The sequence below is a fragment of the Capra hircus genome, unplaced genomic scaffold (genome assembly GCF_001704415.2).
Source record: "Capra hircus breed San Clemente unplaced genomic scaffold, ASM170441v1, whole genome shotgun sequence".
NCBI lineage: Eukaryota > Metazoa > Chordata > Mammalia > Artiodactyla > Bovidae > Capra > Capra hircus.
The window spans coordinates 18739-28509 of NW_017206119.1; the positions used below are offsets into that span (position 1 = coordinate 18739).

General features: G+C 45.1%; 1 pseudogene; it reads left to right on the forward strand.

Moving 5' to 3' along the window:
• Window positions 1–1370: 1370 nt before the first annotated feature.
• On the forward strand, window positions 1371–2091 carry LOC108635119 (annotated as a pseudogene).
• Window positions 2092–9771: the final 7680 nt, after the last annotated feature.

The following is a 9771-nucleotide window of genomic DNA, read 5'->3' on the forward strand; positions in this document are numbered from 1 at the left end:
TTGAAACTGCTGCACAATAGCGCTCATTTCACATGCTAGCAAGGTAATGCTCAAAATCCTTCAAGCCAGCCTTCAATTGTACGTGAACCGTGAACTTGCAGATGTACAAGCTGGATTTAGAAAATGCAGAGGAATCAGAGATTAAATTGCCAACATTCACTGGTTCAAAGAAAAAGGGAATTCCAGAAAAACATCCACTTCTGCTTTATGGAGCACACTAAAACCTTTGACTGTGTGGATCACAACAAACTGTGGAAGATTCTTAAACAGCTGAGAATACCAGACCACCTTAGCTGCCCCCTGAGAAACCTGTATGCAGGTCAAGAAGCAACAGTTAGAACCGGACATGGAACAACAGACTGGTTCCAAATGGGGAAAGGAGTATGTCAAGGCTGTATATATCATCACCCTGATTATTTAATGTATATGGAGAGTACATACTGGAGAGAAATTCTAGTAATGTAGGATATGCAGATGACACCACCCTTATGGCAGAAAGTGAAGAGGAGCTAAAAAGCCTCTTGATGAAAGTAAAAGAGGAGAGTGAAAAAGTTGGCCTGAAGCTCAACATTCAGAAAATGAAGATCATGGCATCCGGTCCTATCACTCCATGAGAAATAGATCGAGAAACAGTGTTAACAGTGTTAGACTTTATTTTGGGGGGCTCCAAAATCACTGCAGATGGTGACTGCAGCCATGAAATTAAAAGACGCTTACTCCTTGGAAGAAAAGTTATGACCAACCTAGATAGCATATTCAAAAGCAGAGAGATTACATTGCCAACTAAGGTCCGTCTAGTCAAGGCTATGGTTTTTCCTGTGGTCATGTATGCATGTGAGAGTTGGACTATGAAGAAGGCTGAGCACTGAAGAATTGATGCTTTTGAACTGTGGTGTTGGAGAAGACTGTTGAGAATCCCCTGGACTGCAAGGAGATCCAACCAGTCCATTCTGAAGGAGTTCAGCCGTGGGATTTCTTTGGAAGGAATGATGCTAAAGCTGAAACTCCAGTACTTTGGCCACCTCATGCGAAGAGATGACTCATTGGAAAAGACTCTGATGCTGGGAGGGATAGGGGGCAGGAGAAGGGGACGACCGAGGACGAGATGGCTGGATGGCATCACTGACTCGATGGACGCGAGTCTGAGTGATGGACAGGGAGGCCTGGCGTGCTGCGATTCATGGGGTCGCAAAGAGTCCGACACGGCTGAGCGACTGAACTGAACTAAACTGAATAAGTGATGAAAGAGGTTCATCCCAAATGTAGTTTAGAAAACAGGAAAGGGTGTATAAAAGAAACATGAGTGAGTGATGTTAAAACAAAAAGGTAACAAAGTATTTAATCACATCTAAATAAATATCAAAGAATGTATGGGCGCGGCTGGTCGGCGGCAGCTCTGCGGGGGCGGGGGCGGCGAGCCGAGGACCGAGCCACCGCGGCCTGAGCGCCGGCACCGCTCGCCCCGCCCGCCCTCCGGAAGCGCAGCCCTGCGGCCTCCGCTGCAGACCCGCCCCGCCCCGCCCCGCCCCGCCCCTGCCCCGCCCCGCCCCGCCCCGCCCCTGCCCCGCCCCGCCCCGCCCCGCCCCGCCCCGCCCCGCCCCGCCCCGCTCCGCGCGCCTCTGCCGCCTCTTCCTGAGCCCCCGCTCGCCCAGCGGCCGCCGCCGCCCCCGCGCCAGGTTCCGGCCGCGGCCCGCCTCTGCTGCCCAGGGCCCTTCCGTCCAGGCCCCGGGACCCGGCTCCCCGCCAGCCCCGGCTCCGGCCCCGGCCCCGTGTCGGAGAAGAGCGTGGAGGCAGCGGCCGAGTTAAGCGCCAAGGACCTGAAGGAGAAGAAAGAGAAGGTGGAGGAGAAGGCAGGCCGGGAAGAGCGGAAGAAAGAAGTGGTGGAGGAGGAGGAGGACGGCGCAGAGGAGGAGGAGAAGAAGCTGCCGAGGACGGCGAGGAGGAGGATGAAGGGGGCGAGGAAGATGAGGAAGAAGAAGAGGAGGACGAAGGGCCCGCGCTGAAGAGGAGGATGAAGCGGGTCCCACGCGGCAGAAGGCAGAAAACGGGGCGTCGGCATGAGCCCCCTGCCAGTGGGCTGGGGGTGGAGGGAGGCCGCTCGGGGCCCGGAGGTGGGGGTGGGGAGCGCCGCGGGCAACCCCTCTTCACCTGGCTGCCTGCTCTGGGCCCCGCGCCAGAGTTGCCGCCCTCTCTCCCCCCAGCCTTCTCATGCCGCACCTGCATCCTCACTGCCACCTTCCACCTCCTTACCTGCTCCATCTGAGCTCCCCAGCTGGTCCCCAGTCACCCCCTCCCTCCTCTCTTCCCACAGCCAGCCTCTCCCTCCTTCAATAGCCTCTGCTTCCTAACCTCTGCATCCCAGCCTCAGGTGATTCTGCCCTGCCCATCCCTACCCTGCCTGATCCCTGGGTCTCCTCCCTCAGAGCCCTTTCTCTCAGACAGCGCCAGGACGGGTTGGGGCCAGGACGTGGTGGGGCCGAGCCCCACAGCTGTCCCCCTCCCCTCCTCTTTTTTTGTATAATTTAATAAAGAAACGGTCGCGCTTCTGTTTAAAAAAAAAAAGAAAAAGAATGTATAGGAAAGCATTTCATCACTTTCTCTTTTCTGAAGTTCCTGGAGGAGAATTAGTGTAGATAGTAATCCATAGTTAAGACAGATAGAAAATTGATAAGTTACTCTGCATCACCAGACAAAAGGTTGGTGTCTCAGTTCACTTCAGTCGCTCAGTCATGTCCAACTTTTTCCAACCCCATGAACCACAGCACGCCAGGACTCCCTGTCCATCACCAACTCCCAGAGTCCACCCAAACCCATGTCCATTGAGCTGGTGATGCCTTCCAACCATCTCACCCTCTGTCATCCCCTTCTCCTCCTGCCTCCAATCCCTCCCAGCATCAGGGTCTTTTCCAATGAGCCAACTCTTCACATGAGATGGTCAAAGTATTAGAGTTTCAGCCTCAGCATCAGTCCTTCCAATGCATGGCTGCAATCAATTTCTGCATAGATTTTGGAGCCCAAGAAAATGAAATATAACCCTTTTCATATTTTCCTCATATATTTGCTCTTTTAAATGCTCTGCTTCTGTCTCTAGACAGAAGTGTGTGAGTGGAGTCATGGACAAACTGCCAAACTTCTAGGAATACTGGGGACAGATAGTATTTGCTTTCTGCTTTATAATTTCCAATCCCCTGCAAACTACACATATGACTTGATACATTTCATACTCAACTGATTTCTTCACTGCATAAGGGACCTCTCTCCAGTGAGAAATACAAATCTGAAGATTTCTTCAAAGTTTGGTTTTTCTTTGTACAAACTAATATCAATAATGTTAAGTGTATCTGCCCCATTTCCACAAACCTAAAATACTTTTATATTTATTCAACTCATGGAATTTTTAAATTGCTGACTTGGGAAATTAGAACATTACCACCTAAATGTTTGTGGTTAATTCTCACTATTAAACTTGTTAGATTATATAAAGTATTTTTTTAATGAAAAAAATAATTTGAGTATAGTTGCTTTACAATGTTGATGTTAGGTTATGCTGTACTGCAGAGTAATCACTTATATGTATATATACATGTATATATATATGTGTGTGTGTGTGTGTGTGTGTGTGTATAATCCCTGGAGGAGGGCATGGCCACCCACTACAGTATTTTTGCCTGGAGAATCCCATGGGCGGAGGAGCCTGGCGGGCTACTGTCCACAGAGTGGCAAAGAGTCAGATGTGACTGAAGCGACTTAGCAGCACGCACATATACAATATTTATCCACTCTATTTTAGATTTCCATACCATTTAGGTCACCACAAAGCAATGAGTAGAGTTCCCTGTGTTAAACAAGAATTGAGACTTAAAAAAATTCCACCATATTTTAAGATCTCAATTCTTGTTTGTTTTCGTAAGAACTGTTACTTTGTTAAGTTTGTCTTGTTTGTTATGAAGCTTACCAGGACTGTGTCCCCTACGTTCTTACTTTCTGATTAGTTATATATCAAGATCATTTAAGATTTTAGATTCAAAACATCTACTAAAACACAGCAAAATAAAAACACTTGTGTGAAGAACTGCATTACAGAATTCGTAGGCACCTAGCATTGGTGAAAATGTTCGCTTTGTAAATTTAAGATTGCTGAGGAGGAGGCAGCAGCTGGGGTCATGAGATCGCCCTGCAGTCCATGGGGTCGCAGAGAGTCGGACACAACTGAGCGACTGAACTGAACAGGACCGTGCTGGGAGCCCTCGCTAGTGCCTAGTGAGGCAAAGGCTGGAACACGCAGACAGAGGATGGGATGGCGGCCCTGCCCTTGGGGCATCACTCAACAACGCTGCTCTGCTTCTCTGGTGGTTCAGGCTTCCTCCACAAGCACTCCCGTTTGCAGAGCTCCTCCCTCCCTCCTGCCCACTCACGATGTCTCCTCACAGCCAACCCCCGTCCTCTGCCTGGATCTGCTCTCCAAACCCCACATTCCAGCACCCAGCCCTTGTGTGCAGCGGTGGACACCCCTCTCAGGCTTGGGGAGCAGGGCTGTGGTTAGTACCATCTGTAGAGGTCTCACTCTGTCCTGCCTCCCTCTAGCTGGTACTGCCTCCTCTTCCCATAAGAGAATGAGGCTCCCTTCTGTCCCAGTGAGCTCCCCCAAGGGTTGCAGGTCCCATCTCACTTCCTCTCCTCACCAGTTTCCTTCTTGTTTCTTTGATCCTACCTGGCTATGAGGGAATCTTTTTGTCCTTTTAGGTGTCAAGGTCCTCTGCTCGTGTTCAGCAGGGGCTCTGTGAATATTGTTCCATGACAGATGTATTCTCGATGTGTCTGTGGAGCGAGATGAACTCCACAGTCTTCCTAATCCTCTGCCGTCTTGACTCCTGTGTCTCTTTTATCCCTAACCTAGCTAAGCGAGTATCAGTTTTATTTAAGTTGTAAAGTAGATTCCGTGAGAATAGTAAGTGGTGGAATAACTTATTTGCTTTCAGCTGTGTCTTCTCATGACATCCAGGGTTTGATGCCCCAAAAGCCAGGCTTAGAAGATTTATTCCCCAAGGAAAGTTAATAATATATGAAAGATTTCACATTGGAAATTTACATTCAGTGAAAGGGCATGTGAAATACTGAGAGGAAGTTATGATGGGCATAACCAAATGAGGACAGCTTCTCATTATACAAACATTACTGTCAAAAGAAAAGGAGGATATGAACCAAACTGGGGAAAACGCCCATTTCAGTCATTAATATCGGCTGAGAAGTGTATGTTTGTAAGCAAAGACCCATGCTTTTTTGACACATACATGTTCTCTGAAAGGAAATATGGAAAATCTGGAAAGTCACCTAATCTATACTGCAAATACTCATTCAAACCTTTCTGAATGCAGGTTTCAATTTAGCACACAGTAAGATATGTCTGAAAACCAGGTATTTCAAATTTAGGTTAACAATTCCCAGCATAATCCATTTGAGGGATCTTTTAGCCAGAGTTCAATATTCTTCAACCAACAGCTCTTTTCTCTTTGTTCCAAAGTCTGTAATGTTGCTTATTTTGAAAGAGACTAATCCAACCATCATGGTTGAAGACATATCACAGTATACTCAATGTGAAAGAATTTTTCATGTGTAATAAAATGGGGAAAGCTTTAAGCAAGAACGCTACCTCCAACAATCACAAGAATATTTATAGGGAAGGGAGAAGATTTTCATGCAATGAAACTGGGCATAATGTTGACTGAGACTCAAGTCTTATGAAACATCAGGGACCTCAGTCTTCAGACAATGATTTTAAAAGTAATAAATGTATGAATATCTTTTATCAATGATCACATCTTTCTCTATATAAGAGAAATTAATCTTTAAAAGTTATTCAACAGCAGAGTATTCAAAATCTGCAGAAGCATAACAAGTGTAATAAATGTGGTAAAGTCTTGCTAAACCATTACATCTAAATAGACATAGGAAAATTCATACAGGAAGGCAACCTTTCATATGTACAGAATGGAGCACAGCTTTTAACTAGTACTCATATCTCACTCAGCATCAGCAAATTCATACTGGAGAGAAGCCTTATAAATATATGTAATGTGGAAAAACTAATCTGATATCCATTCTTGCTAGACATTTGAAAATTCATGTTGGTAATGCAGAGAAGACTTAAATGTACAGAACGTGGCAAAGCCTTTATGCATTGCTGAAAATTTATTCAACATAAGAGAATTCATAATGAGGAGAAGCCTTATAAATGCACAGAGTGTGGCAAAACTTTAATCATAGTTCAACTCTTAATAGGCATCAGATAATTCATACTGGAGAGAAACCTTATAAATATAAGGGTTGTGGCAAAGTCTTTAACCAAATTCCTAGCTTTATTCAACATTGGCAAATTTGTACTGGAAACCATTCCTATGTAAAAGAATGTGGCAAAGACTTTACCCAGAGCTCAAGTCTTCGTCAACAGCAGAGAGTTCATCCTTCAGAGAAAACTTAAAAACTTAAATGTAAGGAAAGTGGCAAAGGCTTTAATCAGAGCTCTGACCTCACTAGACATCAGAGAGCACGTACTGGAGAGAAACTCTAGTAATGTAATAAGTGATGAAAGAGGTTAGTCCTAAATGTACACTTTAGAAAACATGAGAGCATATCTGCAGGAAAGATATGTGATGATGTAAAAAAAAAAGTAGGAAAGTTGTAATAAAAATCAACTCTAAATAAATATCAGAGAAGGCATACTAGGAAGCATTTCATCAGTTCCACTTTCCTGAATTTCCTCTGAAGGAGAATTACTGTGCATAGCAATCCACAGTTAAAACACAGAGAAAATTGATATGTTAGAATGAAGGGTTGTGTGTGGAGTGGTACAAGTATTAGCAATGTATTCTTGCTTGTTTTGACATATTTGAGATTATTTGAAAACCGAATGAAAGTAACTCAATCTCAAAATACTACATATTATGGTTTGTTCCTACTGTGTATGTGAACTCAAGTTTTTGATGGTTGCTGACTCAGTGATAAAAGAATCCCTTCTATCTGAGGTAGGAACCATTGGTATTTATTCTCCATTAAGGACGTTAAGTACGTAGTAATATAACATGTACGCTGAACATCTAAATGGAGGTGTTTGTCATTGGTGTCAAACATCCCTGTTGGTCACCATAATGTAAGTGTTCAGGGACTAATTCCACATATTAAAGTCAGACAGGGGTTTGTTCTAAATTTTCAATGTCACTGGCTTTTTAAGGATAATATAAATGACAGTTCACTGAAAGTTTGATATATTTTTATAATATCAACAGAAGTCATGAATATTAATTGACATGTTTGAAACAAAGATTTCTCTGATACCCTGGAAAACTATGGGAAACCCTTCCCAGAAAATCATGTAATTAATCTATGCCTTGTTTATTAAATGATTAGCCTTCCTTTTGTAAGCATAGAAACTGCAACTCTCAGATCATTGTATCAGAAAAATGAATATCGTTGTCTATGCTTGTAATCTGTATTCTAATCAAGGGTCACACAGTGGATTGTAAAAGGTTTCGTTCTGACTACGTGTGATATTCATACATGCTAATCAATAAAACTGAATGGTTTCTGGTGATGCAGTTGCTGTGTAATGAATGAAGTGTTTACCTACCACCGACATTAACCTCTCCACCTTATTTAAGGTTGCAGGGAAGAATACATACCAGTGAACTATTAGGTAGCACAGTGAGATGACATCTGTTACTGCCCTTTAGCCTCATATAATTTGATCATGTATTTCCCATCATTTATCCATTGTACTTTTCCCCCCTCTCTGTAACGGCAGGGATATTGTGATGGTTCTAATAAGAAGGATCATACAGAGTACTGTTGAGAGCTTCCCTGACTGCCCCGTGCTGTTGCTGCCTCAGCATCTGTCTGGGGAGCTGGCAGCTTGCAGGTCCTTGAACTCACAGCAGCCAGTCCTGTGAGCACCTCCGCTAAACGACCCCTTTCCTTGAGATCAGCTGTCTTCCTGAACCCCAGGGTCTACTGCACAGGCCCCCCTTCAGTGACACCCTCAAAGCTCACCAGATTCCTGCTCCTCTCATTTGAATGGACACATCCACGCTCAGCCTGGTGAGCCCACAGCACTTCACTCAGGGTCCCTTAGAAAGGCCTGAACTCCAAGTACTGGAGCTTTCTCTGCCTGGTTCTAGCCTGACCTCCCTCAGAAATTCCCACCCTAAACCCTCCCATCCTGAGATGTCTCAGCTGTACTGAGTGAGAAGGCTCAAGCTCAGGGCTCCTGAGTGTGGGTCTTGGGGAAGAAGCATCAGAACAGAGAACTTGCTAAAGATGTATTTAATGACCCCACCTCAGACCTGCAGATTCATAACTTCTTAGGGTGGGGACCTGACCTCGAGGGGTTCATATTCACTGAAATGGTTCAGAAAGAATCTGAACCATTGGCCAAGTGATTTCCATCTGTTTCCCATCAGGGTCACGTGACCAGTGTTAGGAAAGGACCTCCCTGGTGCACGCCCCACAGAGTTCTCTCTTGGTCCTGTGGGGGCATCAGTGTGGTGTGTAGGAAGTGCTCCAGGGGCTTCTAAGGGGAGGCCTGGGTTAAGGACGTGGCTCCTGGTCCATCTGTGAGAGCTGAGGACCAGCTTTAGTCTGAGGAGAGGCTACAGGGTTGGTCTAGCTGGATTTGGACTGGGGAAGGCAGTCAGCTCACATCATCTGTGTGAGCAGAGGGTTAGGAGCTCTCTATGAAGAGAGAACAATCAAAAAAAAAAGTTCACAGGCTGGTCTCCAGGTAGGAGGTGATTGTTCGCAAACCTCTCCTGAGACAGGACAGGAGAGGTGGGTCTTTTCAGGTTTTCAAGTCCTTCTGTCTGTAGGTGAAGTAGTTGCAGGTTAAAGAGCTCTGCGGATGCCTTTGAAGGTATTTTCTCAAGATGCAGATGTGTGTTTGCTACATGACATCCCCAGAGAAGACAGAGCAGGAGGAAGAAGAGGAGGAAATGGCAGCTTCTCAGGTACATGTTCTGTTCCGGGCCTGGGGCTGTGTCTGCTTTCCTCCTGAAATGCCTGGACTGAGAATCTGCCAACCTTTAGCTCTCTGCTTCTAATTTTTCTGCCTGGGGGTGTTTGTTATCCACTTCTTATTTTTTCCTTTTCTTCTTATCATAGTGAAGACCGGCTCTTTAGACCACCTCTCCCTTGTGTCCCAGATCCTGTTCTCCATTGTCTCTATCCTGGTTTCTATAGAACATGATGAATTCCCAACCTGAATGAGTGACTTTCAGCTGGTGAACATATTCCCTTTGTGAGAGATCAACACGGAGAGGCACTGGTATCGAGATTCCCACTGGGATGTGGTTTAGTGTTGGGATCTTCGGGAAGTAGGGGAAATGCCATGATGAGTTCACACGTGGATACAATTCAGCTCTTTAGGAGTTAGAAAATGCCCTTATTATATTGAATCAACTCAGTGATCCAGAATTTTTCAGAAAATGTGCAGAAATAAAAGAAAACTAGGAGACACTGTCCTCTGTGATGCTAAGGCTTACAAGTTAAACACACTGTTAGGATACAAAACAGAGGAAGTATATATAAAATGAATTTGCATAAAACTGATATCTGCTGTTAGGTCAATATAATTTCCTTATTTTTTCCTAAATGCCCAGGTTTTGATTTTGCAATCTTCCCGTGTGATCCATTACACCATGACAGATGCTGTCCACGGCTCTGGTGATTTCTCTGAGCATTATCAGGCTAGGAGTTCATTTTTTCCCCTCTGTCTTTAGCAAG